This window comes from Nannospalax galili, unplaced genomic scaffold, assembly GCF_000622305.1.
Source record: "Nannospalax galili isolate Female #2095 unplaced genomic scaffold, S.galili_v1.0 scaffold191, whole genome shotgun sequence".
In the NCBI taxonomy this organism is placed as follows: domain Eukaryota; kingdom Metazoa; phylum Chordata; class Mammalia; order Rodentia; family Spalacidae; genus Nannospalax; species Nannospalax galili.
Window position 1 is genome coordinate 1,681,439 of NW_008331484.1, and position 25,463 is coordinate 1,706,901.

The window sequence follows — 25,463 nt, forward strand, 5'->3', positions numbered from 1 at the left end:
AACCTTATACCCTGATCATTGCAGAATTTCTTCTATGAGACCAAGTGAACTGGAATTAAAAAGAACAGGAAGTCAGGTCTATTTCGGGAAACTAAACTCATCCTTACCAAAGCAGGAAATTAATTTCTTCCTGATCTTGGTGGCTAAGAAAGATTGAATAGAAAGAGATGAGATGAAAAGGCTTAAAGATACACTCTTCTGATGGCATAGTGCATGAAACCCTAAGAGAAATTAAGAAGATTTATTCTTCCAATGGAAACAAATTGAAAAATCAGATACAGGGTTTATTCACACAGACTTCAAAATGTTCCCCATCATTGTAGTGAGAGATGTGCTCCCAGAGGAACCAGGGTCTCTCTCATGACCCTACCTGCAGACCTAGCTACAGACCCACTGTCAAGGTACACAAAAGGACAAAAGGGCCTTTCACAGTATCCTCTAGAGAAGGACAAGTTGAAAATGACCATTTGTTCCCCCGTGACATGCATGTCTGATAATAGGCATGGGTGTGCAGGACTGGCTGCCTACATACGTATGAATTAGACTCTACTCTTGTTCAGCAACAACTGGATAAGTTTTCCCCTCCGATGCCTAGCTGCAGAGTGGCTCTGTCCACTGTCCCAACACACGCCTGTTCCACACGTACCCCCACATATGGGCACCAGGACCCACAGACTACTAGCCAGGGCAATGTATTTTGGGTTGAGTTGCTTTTTGGTTCTTGAAAATGTAGGTTTTTTTCCTATTTCACTGCTGCCATTTTACCAACAGAACAAAGAATCTGACCAAACCATCTAAGTAATAACCTCAGTTCATTCTTACAACCAAAAGCTTCCAAAAATACTATTTTTTTCAAGCTATTGGTTGAGTACTGTCCCTGGAGACATACTTGCTATTTGTAAGGATGTTATGAGCCAAAAGGAACTAGGATAAAGGCACCATTGGGTAGTTTTCTTGATACTAGCCCTTTCTTCCCAGACTCATTATCACTGAGCAATGAGAGAGAACTAAAGAGTGTGTTTGTATATGTGTATGGGGGGGCCTGGGGGATAGCACTTCTAACACTCTAGGAGGCCTTGTTTTTAGGATGAAAGCTATAAATCCTAGATCATACTATAGTCATTTGCAAAATATTTAAATGAAATGAATATTAAACAGTCTGGGGTTGGAGAGGTAGCTCTAATAGTTACATGCTTGCCTTGCAAGCATGAGGCACTAAGTTTGAGCGCCAGAACTCATGCAAAAAAAAAAAAAAAAAAAAAAAGTTCAATTTAGTGACTTTTAGTGACTTGTAATCTCCATGCTGGAGAGACAGAGACATGTGGCTCCCTGGAACTCACTGGCTGGCTAGTCTAACCTACTTAGCAGGTTCCAAGCCAGTGGGAAATCCTGTCTCAAAAAGAAGTGGGGGGCGGGATCTCCTGAGGAATGACACTTGACGTTGTCCCCCAGCCTCCACATGTGTATGTACACATGAACATGAACACACACACACACACACACACACACACACACACACACACACACACAAACACATACACAAGTCTGCAGGAATGGAGAATGCAAGTACTTGCCTAAATTTTGCAATTCCCTCTGGATGGTTGCCATTCTATGTCAGAAAAGAAACATGTTGGAAAATGGTATGGGGAGTGATATGAATTTGTTTTATTCTGTTTAACAGAGGGTCATGTGTCTGGGAGCCTATAAACAACCCAATCTATGGGTTTCACATATCCTTCCAGGACTGATCCCTAGATGTTTTTGTCCTCCAAGAAAGCTTTCTAAAATAGGTTGTTCTTGAAAATATTTCCCCCAAAGAAATAGTGACTTCCTGAAGATTCTGAGGGAAACATCTTTAGTAAACCTGGCTGCCTAGTCAGAAAAACTATATGAAGCTCTAATGACTGTTTTCATGCTGAAATGTCCTCCATAGCAGAGGTCAATCATCTACTCTCTCCATCAGACAGCCAGAAGTAATAAGGACACACAGGTAATCTCCTCCTGCAGCTCACCAAATTTCTGAGGTCAAAGCATTTATGCAGTGAGGTCTTTCAGTACCATTAACCGTGAAAATATCCAATATCAAAACAATTCTGAATCTCAAAACCAATTTGAGTTTTAATCTGAGTATTCAGGGTATTCACCCTTGATACTGATGCATCCAACCATCAGTCCACTTTAAATGAGTCAAATTGATGAGGTCAGTGACATGAAATAAAAGACCACAATGTACTATCACTGTTGTTTGTAATGGCTGTTTTCTGCTTTTCTCATTATTCGCTCTGCAGAGAACTTTCAGAAGGTAGACTAGGATAGATCAGAAAGTTTGGAGGCCTCCAGCTCCATCCCAGCAATGGTGCTGGGGGTAGCACTAATGGCTGAGAAGACAGGAATGCTGGGGGTGGGGGTAAGCAGAGTAAGAGACCTGTTTACCCTAAGGTAGAGCAGGAAATAGCTGCTGGTCAACCTGTGTAGAGCCACATCCCCTTGGAGTTAAGAAGACATGGGCTTTAATTTCTGCCTTCACTAACTCTGGGTTTTTGTTGTTGTTATTTCATTGGCTTGTTTAAACATTCTTATTTATTCTTTGGTAATTTCATACATGCACATAATGCATTTGGATCATACTCCCCCGACACTCCAGTCCCCTCTTTTATCCTCCTCCCTCTCCCTCTGGACCCCTTCTTCCCAACAAGTCATCCTCTACTTTCTTATTTTGTTTTTCTGGTCCACTGAGTTTAATGGGGGTTGCTTGTATGAGTGTGGATGTGGGGTTATTGACTGGAGCACAGACAATTTACTTTCAGCCACACCACTGAAGAATAAGTCCTCCCTCAGCAGCCTCCTCCCTCAACTGTTTCATGGAGGGGTAAGGCCTCCTGACAGAATCTTGATAGCCCTTTCTTGTGTAGGTTTTGTTCAGATAACCACAGTTGCTGTAAGTTCTTGAGTACCACGTCCATGTCATGTCCGGAAGACAGCATTTATAGCACTCTTCCCTAACGTCTGGCTTTCTTTCTTTCTACCCCTTCTTCTGTGATATTCCCTGAGTCTTTGATAGGGGGCTCGATATAGATATTCCAGTTAAGACTATGACTCCATTAACTCAATGGTTTTTCTTTGAGCTTCCTAAAATGGAACTCAAACACCCTCCTTTTTGAGTATTAACAATGAAAGATAGGAAAGTAGACAAAGCATCCTGACTGGTCCATAATAAGTGCTTAATAGACCTAGATTGCTTCTGCCATTAAATTTCGATTCTCTGCTGAGATGGTCCTGAACTATAGCTTATTTGACTAGAGCCCCATACTTCTTGGGTCTTCCTGCTCCTGAAAAGGTATTGTTGGATACATAAGCCCCACAGACCAAACCTGACACTGTAAGCATGATCCTGGTACATACTGTCAATTACTACATTAGATACATCCTCCTTCATTGTCAGTAAAATTGGGTAGAGATGTCAGACAATGGCACGTTCAAGCTTCTCAGGGATTGGATGAACTGAACTGTGGTTAATCCCTTTTGTTAATGAATGGTTGGAGGATAAGCATGAGACCCAGTGCTGACCAATGAGCAATAAGAAGAAATTTGATAAGTGGTATCTGGGAAAATTTTTCCTTCCCAAACAAAAAAAGAGAGAGATCAAACAAACACAGCCACAGCCTTCTCTTCCTCATCTACTCTTCCATTAGACTTGGCCATGGAAGGACAGTATTTGGTTTGTCCAAATACTGTGAGGTCATCTTCTCTGAAGGAAATTCTCAAAGACAAAACAAAGAAACAGAACAACTTTTGCATGATCAAGTTATTGTGTCAAGAAATCTTGCCACCTGCAAACTCATAAGTTCCTCTCAAGTGATATGACAACTTCTTTGAACTCCATTTTCTGTGTCTTGCAGCTGGCAACATCCTAACTGCCACATTGCATATCCTGTGCTCTGGCTATGATGTTTACTGACAATAGAGTCTCTAGACATGCTGGTGTCATATTCTGGTCCTTATCTAATGCAACTGTCTTTCTTTTTCTACGTCAAGATACATGTCAGGCTGGTGTTGGGCATGGTGGCACACTCCTTTGATTTCAGCACTTGAGAGGTAGAAACAAGTAGAGCTCTGTGAATTCAAGATCAACCTGGTCTACACAGCAGGTTCCAGGCTAATCAAAGCTCCATAGTGAGACCCTGTATTTAAAAAAAAAAAAAAAAAAAAGCAGGGTGAGGGGAGCTCTGGAGAGATAACTTAGAGGTTAAGAGCACTGGTTGCTCTTGTACCCAGGTTTGGTTCCCAACACTCACATAGCAGCTAACAACTATCTTAACTCCAATTCCAGGGGATCCAACACCCTCTTCTGACCTCCACGGGTATTGCATGACATGGGTGCACTTACATACATTCAGGCAATATACTTAGGCACATAAAATAAAAATAATAAATATTTTTAAAACATACTTTTCAAACTGTCTTTTGTAGCCTTACAGGCTTCAACTACCCAATCACTCGAGCAGTTCCTGATTGCCTTAGGGTTGGCTCCCTTTTGTTCTTTCAAACACTTGATGCATCTCTTTAAACATCCATTGTGTTTGGAAGCTATGTACTCATTTTTTCAAATTCTATTTCCAAGAAGTCTGGAATAGTATGATATATTGAGACAGCTCTTTTAAGCATAACAAAATCTCTAGCAAAAGGCAAAGTATGGTGGTAATCCCAGCACTTGGGATGTAGAGGTAGGAAAATCAGGAGTTCAAGGTTATCCTTGTCTATATAATGAACCTGAGGCCATCCTTGATTATATGAGACACTATCTAAAACAAACAAACAAACAAACAACCCAAAGCAAACAAATGAAGTAGCATAAATCAAGAAACTATATCTCTGGTTAGAGAGATTAAAGAAAGATATTGTTGATAATACCAACACTAAGACTATTTATTAAAATAGTCTTCATTTTAAATGGCTTGGGACATCATGATACTTGTGATGATTTTCACAGGGTAGCAAATTCTTTGCCTGTGACTTTTATCAATAGACTGCGATGGAAGCAACACTGTGCAACTGCCAAGTGGATCTTAGATCAGTAGCTTCTTTAGTCATATTTGCTATGTTACCACTGAAAACTCATCTTTAATACTCTGTGAATTCCAAGTCATATGAGAGGCCAGGTGAAGGGCAGCGTACTTGCTCTTATAGACAGCTCCAGCTGAGCTCCTGTCCCAAAGCCAGCAGCAGCTCCCAGTCCAGAGAATAACTCATCTCAGATCCAGCAGCTCAGGCCAGCCTCTGGATGATGGCAGCCCTTACTGCTACAACATAAAGCAGAAAAACTACTCCATTCACTGTGCAGAACATGAAATGTCATAAAAAGTAGGTAGAGTATTAATCTGTTGAACTTTGATGTAGTGTTGTTACATAGCGACAGATTGTTGGAACAATATCTCAGCGTGGAGAGTGAGTGAACCAGCAATGTATGTTCAACTGGTTCTGGAGAGGGAGAAAGGGAAGAGTAACAAACTCTAATTGTAGCACATTCCATTTTCCACATTATCAATGGCATCTCCCACCCTGCCACACACAAAAATTTCCAGGTACCATCAGGGTGCCAACAGCTCATGTAATTCCTGAAAATGTGTCAGCCCTCAGAAGCCACTATGACCCAGTATGAACCACTTCTACCACTGAAGTTTTCCCTATGAAAGTGGTATATTTGGGAGCTGGAGAGATGGCTCAGTGGTTAAGAGCACTGACTGCTCCTGCAGAGGACCAAAGTTCAAATCCCAGCACCCACATGGCAGATACCAACCATCTGTAACTTCAGTTCCAGGGGATCTCACCTCCTCTTCTGACCTTGGTGGGCACTGCACAACACAGGTATACCTACCTATATGCAGGCATAACACTCATACACGTAAAAAATGATAAAGAGTAAATAAAATATTTTTTAAAAAGAAAGTGGTAACTTTTGTTATTTTTTTATTTCTGTTTTGTTTTGGGGGGTTTTTTGGTTTTTATTTATTTTATTTTATTTTTTGAGATAGGGTCTCAGTAGGTAGCCCAGGCTGGTCTTGAACTCATAATTCTTCTTCCTCCACCCCTGAATGCTGAGATTTTTAGCATATATTATAATGCATTATAGATTATAATGGAATTATAGATGCCCAGCCCCAGAAGTAATATGTGTTTTATTATACATACAGATGCCCTGATCTCTATTATAAAATTCAAGTAATGACAATATATCCATTTATATAATGTTTTTTGCTTTAAAACTCACCCTTTCCAGATACTACCTATTCTAATTTTTCCAAGAACCAAGAGCAAAATGCTAAAATTAAAGGATAATTTGCCAACCTTGAACACCAGTCTACTGTCTCCAGAGTCAGGATTCTTAGTTACTGCATACATTTTACGCTGTAGATTCCTCTGTTTCTGCCAGACATTAAAACTCCTTTCCTAGAACATTTTCTAATTTTGAAAACATAATGCCTTTGAATACGAAAGGATCAAAGACTACAATTCATTGTATATATTTAAATAAAGGCTCTTCTGGGTAACCACCCAATGAACCAGTTAAATCCATTTACAAGTCTACTTGAGGTCTGATTCTTAACCATTCACCAACTCAAAGCAAATTGTATTCTAAGTCTATGCTTTGAAGCAATCTAGTAATAGAGAAAATTGTCTGTGGGAGGTCTGTTCCTTGTTGTTTGCAAATAGTCATTAAGAGGGCATCTGGTGACTTGAATTCATACCAACATTTCTGAGCCTATTCGTTTTTATTTTTTGAGTGAACTAAGGAGTAGCATCAAATTGTAAGCATCTTTAGAACACTTCTCCTGACATCAATTAAGATTTGAGTTATAAAAAAACAACTTTGCAAAGCGAGAGCCAAATCAAGCATGCCAGGCTTGGGGTTTGGGGTTATATGTGTTGCTCTGAAATTAAATGCTTCCAAAAGTAATCTATCATTTAAAAATTACAGTTTTAGCATTTGCTTTCCCAGCATTTGCAAATCACAAACATGACTTATGGAAAACAATTTCCTTCAGTGGCTGAGCTCTCCAGATGCCTATAATTTGATTATAAATTTAGAATATACTTTGTGTGGCTGTCAGTATGTGCTGAGAAAGGACAGCTGGAAGAGAAGGAGGCACCAGCTACAGTGTATCCCTCCTAAGTAACTAGGTAGCAAAGGTTAACTTTATTTCTTTACATTTCTTTCTTCAGTATCTGAAAAACCATATATCAAGGGCAAATTTTCACCATCTTGGAAACATCACTCTCAGTAAATACTATTCCCTGTGTGCCCCAGAGAAAAAGATCAAATTACCCTGACAGACTTACACAGTTGAGAGATTTTAGTCATATTCATATATTCTCTCTCTCTCTCTCTCTCTCTCTCTCTCTCTCTCTCTCTCTCTCTCTCTCTCTCTCTCTCTCTCTCTCTCTCTCTCTCTCTCTCTCTCTCTCTCTCTCTGTCTCTCTTTCTTTCTCTCAGGCACACACACACACACACACACACACACACACACATGCACACACATATACACAGTATAACTTACTCTTAAGGAAAGTTACAATGTGACTAAATTAGGTTATTCTTCAATAGTAAGTCTTATTCAACCTTTTGGAGACATACTATTTTAGTGGACACAATAGCAAAACCTTTGCCTTTGTATTTTTGGAAAAGGACAGAGAAATTTTTAAAAAGCTATGGATTCTAACCTTTAATGAGATTTGAAAAATACCAGACTTGAGGGTAGTAAGTTGATGTAATTAATAAAATTCAATAATATTCTTGTTTTTTCATTGAGTCATCTGCTGCTTGGGGAAAAATAATGAGATGAGGCTTTCTTTCCTACACATCAGCATGGCTTGGGGCTCTCTCAGAAACTGTTTCTGCAACAGAAAACAAGTGCAAAGTCACAGGTCAAGGGCAGACTGTCTTCTGTGAAAGCAGACATACTGACTCTAGCCTGCCTGTCTTTAAGTGGAAAGTTGACACTCAGCTATCTGACACAAGTTCAGATCTGAGAAAGCGATACAATCTTTTAAAATAAGTTTATAGTGGCTAGAAAATCTCAGTTGTTTACTGCTGAGCTGATTTTCAGAGCCAAAGGTCCTATTTATACCAAAGCAACCCCTTATCTTAATCCACAGAAGTAACTGAATGAATCAATGAATGAGTGAATAAAAATAAATAAATAAATAAACACTTGGAGAATCTCTTGGAATACTTGGAAATTTTACCAAATTATAAATGCCCTTCTGATTTTTTTTCCTATTGCCAGGGATCAAACCCAGAACCTTGAACATGTCAGGCAAACTCTCTACTACTAAGTTATATCCCTAGCTTGTTTGCTAATTTGGGGCAAAAGTATAGATTAGAAATGCATATATTTTAAAAACACAATGTCAACTTAACCAGAATTAACTCTTCCCTATGATTTTAAATGCATTTCTTTTCTAGATAATCAGGTTTTAGAAAACAAAACAAATTAATACAAGCCAAAATTTAGCGTTCCTTCAAGATCCTGGGTTCCAGGAACGTTTGTTGGTAGAAGATTTCAGCCTATGTTCACATCACTAGGGGACGGTGACCTGTCGGGAAAATGCCTCCTGCTACTCCTGCATATCTTCAGAGTGAAAGGATTTTTTTCTTCAAACTCCAGTCTCCCTTGGAGTTGATGAATTTTGCACATCCCTGGGATTTACAGCAGGTTACAGAACAAGATTACTCACCCTGCTGATTTATTTACTGCCAGGACAATCCGGACACAGTTGCAGCCTGAAACCAGACACATGTAGAAGGAGTTTCACCCTGAAATGCTTTAGGCGATTATTGCAACTGAGCATATTTGTGTACATGGGAAATGAAGCCAATCAATTTTGTTTTCTTTTTCTTTGTTGTTGGTTTAATGCAATACAGTCTGAGAGGATGAAGCTTGTACCTGACTTTATTGCTTACTAATCTAAAATCATGGTAGGGGGCGGGGGAATAAAGTTCAGTAACAGAGATTACATGACATTAATTGATTGCAAAGAATCCAAAGGTGCAAAAAGTATAAGTTTTTGCAAAGATGGAAGGCTGGAATTTTCGTTTCCTTCCAGGATTAAACTGCAAATGTCACTTAACACTGGATGGTTTTAGAAATAAGTTCACACTGAATTTCTCATGAGATTTCCCAGACCTTTTAAAAAATAAAATAAATAAATAAAAATACCCAGTTCCTAGGTAATTATGACAAGGGCACTGTGAATAGAGCAGTTTGCGTAACAGACCACCACCATGGTAAACATAACCTTATTAAGAAAAGGAGGCACTGAAGGATGTAAAAGGGCATGGGTAACAACCATGGTAGCTGCGGTAAAACTAATAGCAAGCAAAGGGCCCCGAGAGAACACAGTAAAAGGCCCAGGTTTATATTTTCTACTTTCTCCATTAGACTATAGCATTCCTGAATCAAGCAGCATATTATCTAAAATCAAAACAAGCTGGAACATGCTGGAAGATGCCTGTAATCCCAACATTCGGGAGACTGAGGAAGGATTGTGAGTTCCAGGCCAGCCTGTGCTACATATATACAGAGACTGTGTCTCAAAACAGAAGCAAAACCAAAAGAAAGAGGATAACTGTAGTTTCCAGTGATTGATTTTATATTTGAAAAGAGCTAGTAGAGAGGATTTTGAATACTCTTATCACAAAGTAATGTCTGAGGTGAAAGATTTGCCAATTGCCATAATTTCATTACATATTACACATATGTGTAGACATGCATGCATGCATGTGTGTATGCATGTGCATGTGTATAAATGTGTGTATGTATGTGTATCTGTTGGGATGTCACAACACCAGGCATGGTAGTTGACACCTGTTATTCTAGCCATGAGAATGCTGAGGAAGGAGGATTGTGGCAAGTTATAGCTTAGCCTGGAATACAGAGTAAGACACTCTTTCAAAGGACACACACACATACACACACATGCATACACATACATATATGAAAAAAATGTTACACTGTACCTTATAAGTGTATACAATTATTGTCAGTTAAAAATACAAATTTTTTAAACATATTTTTATGGTTCTATTTAAAGCCCCTTTCATAGCACACAGCAGTTCTTCCTGACTGATGAATAAAATTACAGGTGCCTGACTTATACATATAATCCTTAAAAAGTTACGTGAGCTCAGTTGGTTAGCACTAGTCTTCTGATTTTACTGATAAGAAAACTGGGGGGAGGAAGTGTTAAAGACAGCGCTAAAGCTGGTTGTTGAATTCTGGTGTCAGGTCTTTTATTTTTAATTTGTTCCACTTTATTTCATTTGTTTGTTTATGTGTGTTATATATGTGTGTTCATGTGGGTGTGTACAGGTGTGTATAGTTGTCCTTAAATGTGCATGTGCATGTGGGAGGCCTTGTGGAGGGTCTCCCTCAGCCACCCTCCACCTTAATTTTTAATTAATTTCCTTTCTCATATATTTATGTGTGGTGTGTATAATGTGTGTTTACATGTTCCTGTGCATGTAGGTACATATACAAATGTACATGCACATGTGGAGGTCTGAAGTTAACATCAGAAGTCTTCCTTCATGGGTCTCCACATATTCATTGAGTATTTGGTTAGCGTGTTCAAGGTCCTAGATTTGAAAGAAAAAGAAAGCAGATTTATTATCAAAGTGTATACTTTTATGTTGTTTTGGAGACATTTTTTCATGTAGCACAGGCTGCCCTTGAACCAAAACGTCATTGAACTTCTGTATTTTCCAAGTGCTAGAATGATAGATATGCAGCATCACATCTTCTGGTTCATGTGATGCTGGAGAGCAAATCCAGGGTTTTGTGCATGTTAGGCAAGCACCCCACTGACTGAGCTATAGCATCAGAGCAAGGACACACATTTTTTTTGGTCTTTTTGAGACAGGGTCTTCCAGTAGCTCCAGCTGGCCTGGAACTCACTATGTCTACCAGGCTGGCCTTGAACTCACAGAGCTCCACCTGCCTCTGCCTCCCAAGTGCTGGGACCAAAGGCATGGGCAACCATGCCCAGCAAGAACATACTTTTAATTTGGTTATTTTCTACCTAAATCAACAAATGAAAAACAGAGAATGAACTCTGATGCTGTTCTATTCTGTTTTACACCTTGTGAAAGAAGGGTTGCTGAACAATAAAACCACCAGCCGAACGGAAACTTGCCTTGATTAATTGAGGCATTAGGGATACAATCTTCTTGTGGTGTGCTTTCATGCCAATTTGAGTGTTGTCTGCTCTCAAACAGAATTATGTTAGTAAAAAATAAAAATTTTAAAATAGCCAATCCATATTTGATTGCAGAAGTCAAAAAGCCCAAACCACACTGACTTAAACCCAAGAGAATTTACTGGCACAGAGATGAATTTCCAAGCTAGAGCCTACACCAAGCATAATTGGAGTCATGCACCAAAGAAGCCGCAGGGCTCTGTCTCCCTGTCTTAATCTCTCAGTTCAGATTGTTTTCCTTAGGCTGCTGTGCTCTGGGGGCACTCTTTCCCATGGAGGCAATGGTGGCTACATGCTCTGGATTTTCCATCTACTCTAGTAGAAAAGTAATACCCCATTCACAGTCATGTTGACAAAGACACTTCCGTGTCCCCTCACAGAACTCACCTGTATCATATCATGGGCCCACTCTGAGCCGATTCCTGTCCAAGGCAACTGAAAACACTGGCCTGGCCAGAGTGGTTTTTACCCTCTGCTCTAAAAAGACTAGATTTAATCCCATCCAAACTGTGTGGTCTGAGAATGCAAATAAGTAAATAATCAAGAATTGTTGGGGTTCTGGGCTTGGGAGATGATTCAGTGGATAAAGCACTTTCCACAAACTGTGAGAACTGGAGTTCAGATTCCCCAGAACCCATTTTAAAAGGCTTGGAAGACATGAAAGTCCATTAGAAATCCCAGAGGGAAGAAGGCAGGGACAGGGAATCCCAAGAGCAACCAGCTAGCCAGACAGCTGAAATGACAAGCTCGGAGTCAGCAAGAGATCCTGCCTCAGTGTATAAAGTAAAGAGTGGTCTAGAAAGATGTCTTACATCAGTCTCCAGCCTCCACATGCACAGACACATACTCACTCATGAATGTGCGCATAGGTGTACCCTGCACATGCACATACACATACATACATGCATGCACACCATACACTTAATAAGAAAAGATTGTTAGGACCGGAGAGATGGCTCAGTGGTTAAGAACACTGGCTGCTTTTGCAGAAGACCCAGGTTCAACTCCCAGAACCCACATGGCAGCTAGCAACAATCCAGAACTCCAGTTCCAGGGAAATTTAATACCCTCTCTGACCTCCGTAGGCATTGCACAACATGGGTGTACTTACATACATGCAAACAATACACTCATACATATAAAATTAAAAAATAATAAATACAATGTTTTAAAAAATTATCAAATACAAAAGAAAAATTCTTTGGGAAACTGAAGACTATAGGTGTCTACCAAAATCATAGTCATTAAGAAGGTCACTTGGTGGTTCAGCATTAGCCTATCATGATTAAGGCCCTGGGTTCAATCTGCAATACCACCAAAAAAAAAAAAAAAAAAATCGCCGTGTAATAAAATTTCATCATTGACCAGTATTGAAAGTTGAAGTCAAGAGCGGTGGTGCAGACCTATCCCTGCAACACTCAGGAGGTGGAGGCAGGAGGATCAGGAGTTCTGGGAGGTAGAGAAGGTAAAAAAAACAATGTGCGATAGAAAATTAAACTGAAAAGAAAACTGAAATAGCCAGACATACATGGCTGGAGAGGTCAGAGAAAACTTAGGTCTGTCACATCCCTAGACAAAACGTAGTTTCTTATTGTATGTTAATATGGATTCTTATATTGACAGATAAGCGTACCTCTCACCACTCATCAAAGAAACTTCTTTTTGAAACAGATGGAGACTCTTACAGAGTTCCACAGCTGGGCAAATGCAGAGAATAAGTGTCTGTGAGATGCCCAACCCTAAGTGACACATCTGTAATGCAATGCAACCTTTACACCTAAGGCTGATATCACAGCAGAACAGAGGGCAGAGTATCAATGCATCTCTCAGTTCTCACCAGCAAAGCATACAACAGATAGTGATTAACACAGAAAGCCACAATTGCCAGAATGTAGAGAATAAGAGACTGTGAGATCAAGGCCAGCCTGGTCTACATGAGTTCCAGGCCAGATCAGGCTACTGGGAGACCATGTCTCAAAAAAAAACAAAAAAAAAAACCCAATAAACAGACAAACAAAAAAGCTACACCTGAGCCAGGCATGGTGGTACCCACCTTAATGCCAGCACTCAGAAGGCACAGGCAGGTAGATCTCTGTGAATCTGAGGCTAGCCTCGTTTATATAGCGAATTCTAGGCCAGCCAGGACTACATAGTGAGACCCTGACTCAAAAAAAAAAGAAAAGAATCTTAGCTGGGCATGGTGATGCACGACTGTAGTCCCAGCACTTGGGAGGCAGAGGCAGGATCTCTGTGAGTTCAAGGCCAGCCTGGTCTACATAGTGAGTTCCAGGACAGCTAGGGCTATAGGGAGACCCTGCTTCAAAAAGACCAAAAAAAAAATTTACTCAGCCAGTAAAAAAAAAAAAAAGAAAGAAAGAAAGAAAGAAAGAAAAGAATCTATACCTAGATATAATATTTCCAGTGGGAAAATGATACACCAGAATCTTCTTGGTCAGATCAAATGACAATTTTTAAATATATATTTTTTTTTTTTATTTTATGTGTATGAGTGTATTGCCTGCATGTATGTGAGTGCACCTGTGTCATGCAGTGCCGTGGAGGTCAGAAGAAAGACATCAGATTCCCCAGAATTGGAGTCAAGAATAGTTTGTAGCCACCATGTGGGTACTGGGAATTGAACCCAGGTCCTTTGCAAGAACAGTCAGTGCTCTTAACCACTGAGCCATCTCTCCAGCTCCAAATGGCATACTGTTTATAATTAATTACATAAAACATTCAGTTGATGAGCCACTAAATAGTAAAAGGCTATTCTGTTTTTGTTGCAGCTCTAAATAAGTCTTTCACCCCAACTCTTCTACTATTTTGTCCTTTAGCTTCCCACATTTCAAGTAAGTGAAGTGACATCAACAAAAAATAACTGCTTTTATTTGCTAAGCGTTTGAAGGCAGTGATCGTAATACTGAGCAAAACCCTGTAAACATCAGTGTTGCCAACATGGTCATTAGAGCCTCTGTTGTTTCCCCTATTATTTCTTTCAGTCACTATACCCTCCTGAGCACTGGCCAAATGTAAAACAAGAGCCTTTGCATACAGCGAAAGCAGGGACTCTGGACTAAGAATAAGGGCAATTTTTCTAAAAGCCCTCACAGTCATGAGAGCTGGCATAGTGGTGCACACCTGTGATCCCATGACTCTGGAGGCCGAGACAGGAGGATTTGAGTTTGAGGCTAGTCTGAGCTATATAGTGAGAATCTGTCTTAAAACAAAAAAAAAAATCATTAGACTCAGGTATTCTCTTTGGCCCTTTAATTCCCACACTTGGGAGACAGTGGCAGGTAGATCTCTGTAATTTTGAGGCCATGCTGGTCTACTAGTGAGTTCCAGGCCAGCCAGGGCTACTTAGTGAGACTCTGGAGCGAGAGAGAGAGAGAGAGAGAGAGAGAGAGAGAGAGAGAGAGAGAGAGAGAGAGAGCCATCTTCAACCAGTTGTGGAATTCTGTGGCATGTCCTTTCCTAAGGAAGATACCGAGGTTCCATTACGCTTGTGTTACTGCTTTACCTTAGTGGTAGTCACTCTGCCTCTAACAGAAACTCGTGTCTTCATCTAGTTCCTCAGGAGTACAATGATACCTGTTAGTTAAAATCACAGTTGATACACCAGAACAGCATCTAGCATGGCTTTTTGTTTGAGCTTCACCCTGTAGTTCCTGAATCTTACCCCTAGAAATCCAGATTCAACCAGTGCAGGGACAAGTCTAGACACTGAGATTTGTTTTCATCTGATGCTTTCCCAGGCAATTCCAAGGTATGGTCCAGATGGAGATCCACTGGCCCATCTGGTGTCAGAGTCAGGCATCCCATCCTTGGAGAAGAGAATTGTCAATAAGGGTATGTTTTTGGAAACATCAACCCAATAGACAATTTGGACTCCAAGTGATATCTATAATGTTGAGAAAACGGAGCACAGATAGCAAGAAGGATTTTTACTCTGTGTTATTTGGGTGGGGACTGTCAATTTAGGAAAAATGGAAAAGAAATGTATGCTACTTTGGTGAAAAAATATTTATGTGAATCTATTTTCTTTTTCTATTATTTTCCGTTTTACCATGGTTCAAAATCCAAGGGATGCAGCTGGGAAAAGTGATCTATATCCACCATCAATCCTCTCTTACTTCTCCCACCCATTTTTGGAGAAAACAAACTTTCTTTTTCTGGGCTATGGAGATTGCTCAGTGGGTACAGCACTTGCTATGTATATGTGAGTACCTGAGTTCGGATCCTTAGAATTCATGCAAACTTGGCATGGCAGCTGGAGCCTGTAACCTAGCCCTAGTGGGTAGAGTTAGGTGGATCCCTGGGGCTTTGCTGGGCCAGACAGCCTAGCTGAAAAGATGAACTTCAGGTTTAGTAAGAGTTCCTTTTTTTAGTGGGGCCTTTGATCCCTGTCCTTAGGAGGGTAGGCAGAGGCAGGCAGATATCTGTGAATTTAAAACCAGACTGGTCTACACAGCGAGTTCCAGGCCATCCAGAGCTATATAGTGAGATCCTGGCTCATATCAATCAATCAAATAATAGTCACTGTTTCAAAATTAAAGATGGAGATGCAGCAAGATGCTTCAGCAGGTAAAAAAGGTAAGGGCTTGATGCAAAAGTCTGACATCCTGAATTTGAGCCCCAGAATCCATGTAAAAGCAGATGGAGAGAACCAGTCCCACAAAGGGTCCTCTGGCATCCACATATATCCACCCACCTCCACACATTTGCAAATGCACCACACACACACACACACACACAAATAAAAATTTCAAAAGTAACAAAACTTATTTACTTGGGATAGTGGGAAGGTTCAATGGGTAAAGGTACTTGATGCCAAGCCTGGCTACCTGAATTTGATCCCTGGAACCCACATGGTAGAAGGAGAAAACTGGCTCCATAAAGTTGTCCATAAATATTTAATAAATAAATATTTTATTTATTATTTTTATTTTATGTGTATGAGTGTCTTGCCTGCATGTATGTATGTGCACCCATGTCATGAAATGCCCTCAGAGGTCAGAAGAGGGCTCCAGATTCCCCTGGAACTGGAGTTACAGATGGTTGTTAGCTGCCATGTGGGTGCTTAACTGCTGAGCCATCTCTCCATCCTCCAATCAAGCAATTTTAAAATGTAAAAAGTTAATTTAAAGAACTTTCTTCTCTAAACTAGAGGTCTTTGGAACCAAATTTATAGTGTCATTGTGTCTTGTAGAATCCACTTAATCGTTAGAATCAAGAGAAACATAAAATCTTTATCCAAGGGACTAGAGAGAGATGGCTTAGGGGTTAAGAGCACTGCTGCTCTTACAGAAGAACTGGCTTTGGTTCTCAGCATCCACATGGCAGATAACAACCATCAGTAACTCTGGTTCCTGGAGATCAGTGTCCTCTTCTGAACTCTGTAAGCATTGCACAACATGGGTGCACTTACATATAAGCAAGCAGTATACTCATACACATAAAATAAAAATAACAAATAAAATACTTGAAATTTTTTTATCCAAATGAGAATCCAATACAAAATAATTCTTCAGGGATTAATGTCTTTGCTTTCTCAAGTAAAATTCATCACATCTACATCCTGGTATGTTTAGAAAAACCTGGTCATTGTGTGTCTTTGTTTGCTTTTTAAACTTGCTTTTTCTCCCCATTTCTTTTCATTTTTTTTCTGTCTGAGGTTAAATTGATTCTCCATAGTAAAGACAAACTCTAATCCAGAAACTGAAAAAGAAACTGTTTACATGGTTGGAGCATGTATTTATAGGATCCTCATTTGGGTGGTGGGCCCTGAGAGAGCAACGCCCAGCATCCTGTATATACAACAGCTCTTTTTTCAGACACATGAAATGAGAGGTTTTCATCTCCCTGGGGAAACTTGTCAAGTCTGGTCTGCAGATGGCTGACATTTAGGCCCTGTCTTATATTTGCTCAAGACTTCCTAGATGAAATTTTGAGGTTAAATGTATAAATAATATGGAAGGAAGTAAATGTTTGAGGTTAATGTTTGAAGAAAAACCAGGGAGGGGACTTTTTGCTAAAAGTTTTTTGAAAAGCTATTTAACCTGTTTACAGATAGATATAGTAACCCAAAATAAGGTACTTTTATTAATTGTTTCCAGTTTTTACATGACTGCAAAAATGTAATTTGTAGTCAGAAACAGAAACTAGCAAGCTGTTCATTGTGCTGTTCTGTTTTATTGTTGCTGTTTATTGCTATGCAATATAACAAGAGAAAACTAAAATATTTGTGAAATCAAAAGCATAGAAAAAATGTCTTCTGTGGTAGTACTTAGGGGTTGGAAAAATTGAGCAAATTCAGTAAGAGTTACACATTAATTGACTACCAGATGATTTCAGAGATAATTATTTTCATGGGATTGACTATGCTATTGTTAAGAGTCCTTAATGTTTTTTGTTCTCAAATCTCAGCTTTATCATTATATAAATCATCTTTTAGGTATGTGCATATTGTGAAAGGAACTTAGAAATAAAGTGAAAAACTTTCTCATAATACAGCTACTTTTAAGTTGAAATTTGATTTTATGAAACTGCATGTTGTATGTAAGTTTGGGGTGTAAACAACAGTAAAAATGTTGAGTAGTTCAGGTAAAAATTAGGATCTGAGGCTGGAGAGATGGCTCAGTGAGTAAGAGCACTTGTTACACAAACATGAGGATCTGAGTTCAAATCCCCAGAACCCACATAAAAACCCAGAAGTGGTTGTGCATAAGCCTGTAGCTCATGCTGTAGTGGGGGAGGCAGGGGGAACCTTAAGGCTTGCGGGCTGCCAGCCTAGCTCCAGGTTCAGTAAGAGGTCCTGTCTCAAGAGAAAAGTGATACAGGACACCCAACGTCCTCTGGCATCCCCGTGTTCAGGGCGGGTGCAGCCAGCACACACGTGTTCATATACACTACACACTACCTATATGCTTTCACACACAAGGACCTCTTGCACAGATACGGGGTTACTTTCTGATGCGGTAACCTTCCCTTTATAGTTTCAGTTTTAGTTACCTCAGTCATCTGTTGTCTGAAACTCTGAACTGGAAAATCCCACCCAAAACAAAACAATATATAGGCTTCAATTATGTGTCCCTTCATCCAGTGGAACATTGCTGCATGTGCTCCTGAGTGAACAGACAGACTGGAAATATCATGGTGTTTATGTTCAAGTAACCCTTACACTCTACTTAATAATGTCCCTCAAACACAAAAGCCGTGGTGCTGGCTATTTGGATGTCAAAAGAAGACATAAGATGTTCCTTGTAACTGAAGAGGAGGTTTTATACCTGGTAAGAGTTCAATGCTACTTGTGGTTTCAGACACCCACTAGGGGGATTGGGACATGTTCCCTAAGGGAGGGGGGCACTGTTACTAAAGACTGACACCTGACAGCGACAGCGTGATGAGCCCTCACGCCTGTCACTTACATGATTTGAATTACTAAGACGATGGAACTAAAAACACAGCAAAAGCCTACAAAGTAAATATAGAAAAATGAAGGTCTCTAGAAAACCTCGCAGGTTAGAAAACACATCATAGGAGACCAAAGTTGTGCCAGGCACATAGAGCGAGCAGAAAGTGACTGACACCAACACATCGATTACGCAGGAAGGATATGGTTTGACATTTGAGGCCAGCTGAAGCTGCATTATGGTGTAAGGTCTTTTGGATCTCAACTCTATCGTTCTACACATGTGGAAAAACTGACAGAGTTCAAGCAAAAATGAGGAAAAACATATCAGTTTTTGTGCCACGATGAGAGCAGAAATGGAGTGATCGCTGTGACTGTGACAGCTCAAACAGTCCCTTCAGAACTGTGCACTGTAAGAAAGCACTACGTAGATTGTCCTCAAACAATGCAAACCAAACAGAGCAACTTGGCTGCTCTCTTGCTGGGATCCCGAACAGAGAAAATTGTAAAAGATTATGTTATATTTTGACCACCAGGCTTGCTTTATACATTAAAAGCATTTTGTTGAGATTAGCTCTGAAATCAGAGGAAGTCAGCACAATGTATTGCTATTTAGATGCACCAGGAAGACTAACTAAAGAAAGTGCTCTCTCTCAGTTGTACAGATGCTAATGGGTAGTTGGTAAGTACATAGATTGCTCAAGAATCAGAGGCAGAAATGGCCAGGATGCTGGCACATGGGATCTATATATACCATAACAAACTTCAAAGGCGCCCAGCCTTCAGTATCCTACACGTGTTCAAACCGTACTTTTGCCAAGTACTAGAAGTACTTAGGCACATAATTTATGCTCTTTAGTGCTAGTTCTTTGTAAGAGTACCCATCTTTATAGTTTTGTTATTTAAAAAATAAGGGGCTGGAGAGATGGCTCAGTCATTAAGAGCACTGGCTGCTCTTGCAGAGGACCTGAGTTCAGGTCCTAGCACCCACATAACACCTAACAGCAATCTAACTCCAGTTTCAAGGGATCCAACACCCTCTACTAACTTCTAAGGCACTGCACACATGTGGTGTACTTATATAATACATGCAAAATACTCATGCACATAAAAATAAATCAATTATATTTTTTAAATTTAAAAAATGAAATAAGGTGCCGGGTGTGGTGGTGCACGCCTATAGTCCCAGCACTTGGGAGGCAGAGGCAGGGGGATCACTGTGAGTTCAAGACCAGCCTGGTCTACATTGTGAGTTCCAGGCCATTTGGGGCTACAGGAAGACCCTATTTCAAAAAGACCAAAAAAAGATAAGGTAATTTAAATAGGGTCTGTCATAGTGTGAAACATATAATAAGCACTCAAATGTTACCTATTAATTCATATGTTTTGTGTATGTGGTTCTGGGTATTAAATCCCAGACCTTGTGCATGCTAGGCATATGCTGTATTACTGAGGGATGCCCCCAGCCTTTAAAAAAAAATTTCTTTCTCTCTATCTCTGTCTCTTTCTCGCTCTTTCTCTCTGTATGTCATATGTGTGTGCATGTGTGTGCGCACGCGCGTGTGTGTGTGTGTGTGCATGTGCATGTGTATGTGTGTGTGCATGTTTGCAGAGGCCGAAGGTTGACATCAGGTGTCTTGTGGATCTCCCTCTATATTATTTTTCAAGACAGGGTCTCTCACTGAACCTGAAGTTCACCAATTCTGCAAGACTAGCTGGTCAGCAAACCCCCAGGATCTGCCTCCCCCTGTGCTAGAATCACTGATGCATGCTGCCATGCCCAGTTTTTACACAAGTGCTGGGAATCCAAACTGAGGACCTCACACTTACACAGTAAGCTCCTCACAAACTGAACCCATACTTTTTTGAAACCAGTAATTTAAATTCTTTCAGCCAGATGTGTTAGTACACACTGTAAAATCCCTATGCTTGGTAAACTGAGGCAGAAAGACCACACAGGTTCAAGGCCAGTCTGCTCTACATATATGAATTTGAAACTAGCCTTGACTTACCTCAATTTAAAAAAAAAAAAAAGGGCTGAGGAGGCTAGGGAGATGGTTTAATCAGTATATGCAAGTGTGGGGACCTAGTTGGAGTCCCCAGCACAGATGTGTTGTGTCCACACAACATGCACCTGTAATTCCAGCATTTCAGAGACAGGGACAGGAGGATCCCTGGAGCTCACTGGCCAGTCAGTCTAGCCAATCAATGAGAGACAGTCTCATTGAGAGACTGTAACTCAAAAAAAAATAATGTGAGCAGCAATTGAGGAGGACACCTAACATTGACCTCTGGTCTCCACATGGCCACACACACACACACACGTAACTGTAGATGTGTGTACACACAATAGGGCTGGAGATATAGCTAGCTCGGTGGTGGAATGTTTACCTAACATGAATGAAGCTCTTTGTTCAGTTCCCACCACAATAAACTCTCTCAACACCAACATTCTCATTCATCAAATATGGACCGTGATTGGTGCATATAAAGTTATGTACATAACCTTGCATGTGACATTATACACTCACTCAGTCTAATACCTTTTTGCTGTTGTTGCTGTTGCTTCTTTGGGAATCTAGAAAGCAAAATCAATTTGCTGTCCTTCAGAGAGCTATAGTCCAAATAGTGATGAATTTGTTTCCTGGGGTTGCCACAGAAACTTACTACAAATCAGATGACTTCAAACAAAAGAAATTTATTCTCATGGTTTTGGAGATTAGAAGTCTGCAGCCCAAGTTTCAGGAGGGTCACACACCCTCTGAAGACTCCAGGTGTCAATCTTCTGCATTTCTTCAGCTCCCAGTGTTTCCTGGGGTTCTTGGATCACAGCAGCACATCTCATTTCCATCATTACATGGCTACCTTCCCTTTGTATCCATCTCCAGTCTCCCCCTCCTTATATAGACACTAATATTGGATTTAGGTTAGAACCTACATCCAGAAGGATTATTTCATCTCAAAATCCCTAAGTGAATACTGGCTGGTCTTCCAGAGGACCCAGGTTCAGTTCCCAGCACCCACATGATGGCTAAGAACTACCTGACTCAAGTTCCAAGGAATCTGACTCCTTCTGGTCTCTGCAGGGTTTGCATGACATGGGTGAACTTGCATGCATGCAGACAAACATTCGTACACATAAAATAAAAATAAATAAATCATTTTTTAAAGATTCCTAAGTTTCTTATTCTAATTGTTTTGTTTTTGTTTTGAGACATGGTCTCAAGTAGTGTTTGATGGCCTTGAACTCCTGACCCTTCTGCGTCCATCTCAAGTGCTTGGATTACAGGATTGCACTACTAAGTCTGGTTTTATATGATGCTATGGATGGAACCTACATGCATCTTAGGCAAGAAGGCTACCATCTAAGCTCTGTCCCCAGATCTTGTTTTATTGTTCGAGACAGAGCCTCACTATATAGCCCAGGCTGGTTCTGAAATCTTCATCTTTCTATCTCAGCATCCCAAGTTTTGGAACTATACCTATGTTCCACCATGCTTGGTTAAGACCATACTTTCAAGTAAAATCACACTCTTAGGTTCTGGGTGGATATGAATGGAGGGATATTATATTAACATAGGGAAGCAGGAGTGTTTCCAAATGTCTCCAACTCCTGCTTTCCAATTTCCTTGTTTAATTTTAACTCTGAGCCATGCCCTCGAAGTACATTTGGAGAGTAACTGCATTGTGCTAGATACAGTGCCAAGTCCTAGGACACAAAGGTAGTTTCTTTAAGGAGTAACAAGATTTGGAAAAGGATGCACGTTAAATAGATCCCCTAGAGCTAAATAAGAAAAAGTAAGACTTACCTACTGAAGCACATGAGCAAAGTGTAGCTCCTGGGAAGGAAGAGAGAAGGAAACAGACTTGGACAGTAGGCTGTTCTCCTAGAGAAAGTAGACTAGGATGCCCAAACCCCTGCTTCCGATAATAGTGTACCCCACATTCCAGTTCAGTGGATAGCAGATGAGCACCTGATTTATAGCATTAAATGACTTGCATTCAGTCTTCTGTTTATGAAAAGTGCATTTTTAGTTCATGTTTTGTAATTAATTTTGGGTTGACAGTAATGGCACATGCTTACAGGATGTTCCCCTTCACGTACCTGTGGTCAGATCATAATGCTCGGGGCAGCTATCACTTAACTTCATTCAAGAAAGTTTATTTATTTATTTATTTATTTATTTACTTATTTTTGTCTTTTTGAGATAGGGTCTCCCTGTAGTCCCAGTTGGCCTGGAACTCACTCTGTAGACCAGACTGGCCTTGAACTCACAGAGATCTGCCTGCTTCTGCTGTCCAAGTGCTGGGACTAAAGGTGTGTGCCACCATGCTTGACTTCGAGCATGTCTATTTTAAATATAGAAAATATGTTGCAAAACATATGCATTTCTCATTATTGACTCATCAAAGGTAACCAATCTCTAAGTTACTTATTTAACTGGTTACAGATAGTTATGATACCTGGAGGTACTTAGGCTTGCTTCAAGGTTACATTTTTAAAAGGGATTTTTGAGATTCAACCCAATTTCATAAATGTTATCATTTTAAAGACTCGCCCCCCTGCAGCCAAGTGGCAACAAACCTAGATGATACCTTGTTGCTGCACCTTGTTTTGTGAGAATAACTTCAGAGGTGCAAGAACACTTATTTTCAGCACTTAGAATGTGTCAAATATGTTACACAAGACTTTGTGAAGCTCACTGCCACCTCCCAGCTGTGTCCCACCTAGGTTCTTGGTGAATTAGGTGTTATGTTTTCTGTGATAGAGGCTTTGCCCTTGAGCTACCCCCTCCCCCTCCAAAAAAACAACAAAAAAATCATACAAGCAAGGTACATTCAAAGATGATTCTAGCATATCTCTACAATTGCTCCTACTGTGAAGTACAGTGTAAGGCTGCTTTTCTTAGAAGGAGAGTCTGAAGCTGTTCTGAGGAGGCCTTTGCTTTCAGCAGGCTCTAGGACCCATCAAAGAGTAATCTAAGATAGTCAAATTAATCAAGGGGATGTAATCTTGACTTAAACTGTGAACCTAGCACGTTTTTTTCATTGTTCTAGTTTTTGCCTTTGCTACTTGGCATCTGAATACAAACTCAGAGAACAGAGATTTTTGTAGTAAATCATTAAATATTGATATATTTGAATTTGAAGTTAATAGCTTATAGCCTTCAGAATTCGGAGATGGGGGGCTACAGATGGTGGCACATGACTGTAATCCCAGCACTTGGGAAATAGAAGGAAGATCACGAGCTCAAAGTTATAGCTAGCCTGGGCTATGTAAGACCCCATCTCAAAGAAGAAAAAAAAGGAAATGGAGACAGACATGATAGTGCACATCTGTAATCCCAGTATTCAGGAAGCAGACATAGGAGGGTCAGGGGTTCAAGGCCAGCCTGGGATACAAAACTCATACATAAGACTCAATCTCAAAAAAAAAAAAATTGTTTTATTTGAAAATAAATAAATAAAAGAATGGGGCTGGGGATGTAGCTCAGGTGCTACACTATTTGCCTAGTGTTTATGAAGCTCTGGGTTAAATCCCCAGCATCACCTTAAATGAGGCATGGTAGCATAAGCCTATTACCCCAGAACTCAGGAAACAGAGGAGGCAAGAGATTCATACTTCAAAGTCATCTTCAGATACATAGTAAGTTCAAAACCAGCTTGGGATCAAGAGACCCTACCCCCAAAACAAAAACAAAATCAAAGTCAAAAGGGGAAGAGGAGGAGGAATTAAAATTAAGAAAAGATCAGATGGTGCAGGACTGAAATCCCAGCACTCAGGAAGCAAAACAGAAGCAAGATGACAGGAGTTCAAAGTTAACCTTGGCTAATGATACCGTGAGTCTCTGTCCAAATACACACATGATAAAAGATGTGGACTCTCCAAAAATATACAGAAATATAATTTGCAAATCTTTCTGATGGATTCACATGATCAGACTCCCTTCCCTAGGGGCCGAGTCTGTTACTGTAGTCTGTTTAGACTTAGGCTGGTCTCTCAAGGCAGATTGGGGAGGCAGTTCTCTTCTGCTCTGTGCTAGCTTGGCTTCTCTGAATGTTGTGTTTCCGTGCTGTCTCTGACCCACTGATCCTTCTTATGTTAAGGATTTGTCTATCCGTTACTATAGTATGGGAGGAGTGCAGACAATGCCAGGATTCCAAAAATAACAGCAGGGCAGTGACAAAGCTTGCTTCTTAACTGATTTCACACCCTTGGTAAGAGGGTCATAGCAATTCATCCTTGGATGGCTGCTGCCTAACTTTTTTTCTTTCAAGGTACCTCTTTTCTGATTAGCTTGTAAGTTCAATTCTTTCTTCTCTCTAGGAAGAACTTCAGGAGTTTTTAACAACAGTCCCTGGAGTAGTTTTTTAAATTTTTTATTTATTTATATTATTTTGTTTTATTTCTTGAGACAGAGTCTCATTATATAGCCCTAGCTGGCCTGGAACTCACTGTGTAGACCAGGCTGGTCTCACACTCACAGAAATTCACCTGCCTCTATCTCCTGAGTGCTGAGATCAAAGGCGTGCACCACCCCACCTGGCATCTCCCAAAGCAGCTTTATCTCAACCAAGTAACATATCCTGTAGTATTACATACCATGTAATGGCTCTAACACCACCCAAACTTGAGTGTTTTCTCAGTAGCTACAAAAAAATCTTACAGAATAAAGAACTTTGTAAGGGCATTGAAACAGAAGTGTCTTTGAAGAAAAGATTGATCCATACCTATATATATATAATATATAATAAACATATATATACATATATGCACATACATATATACATATAT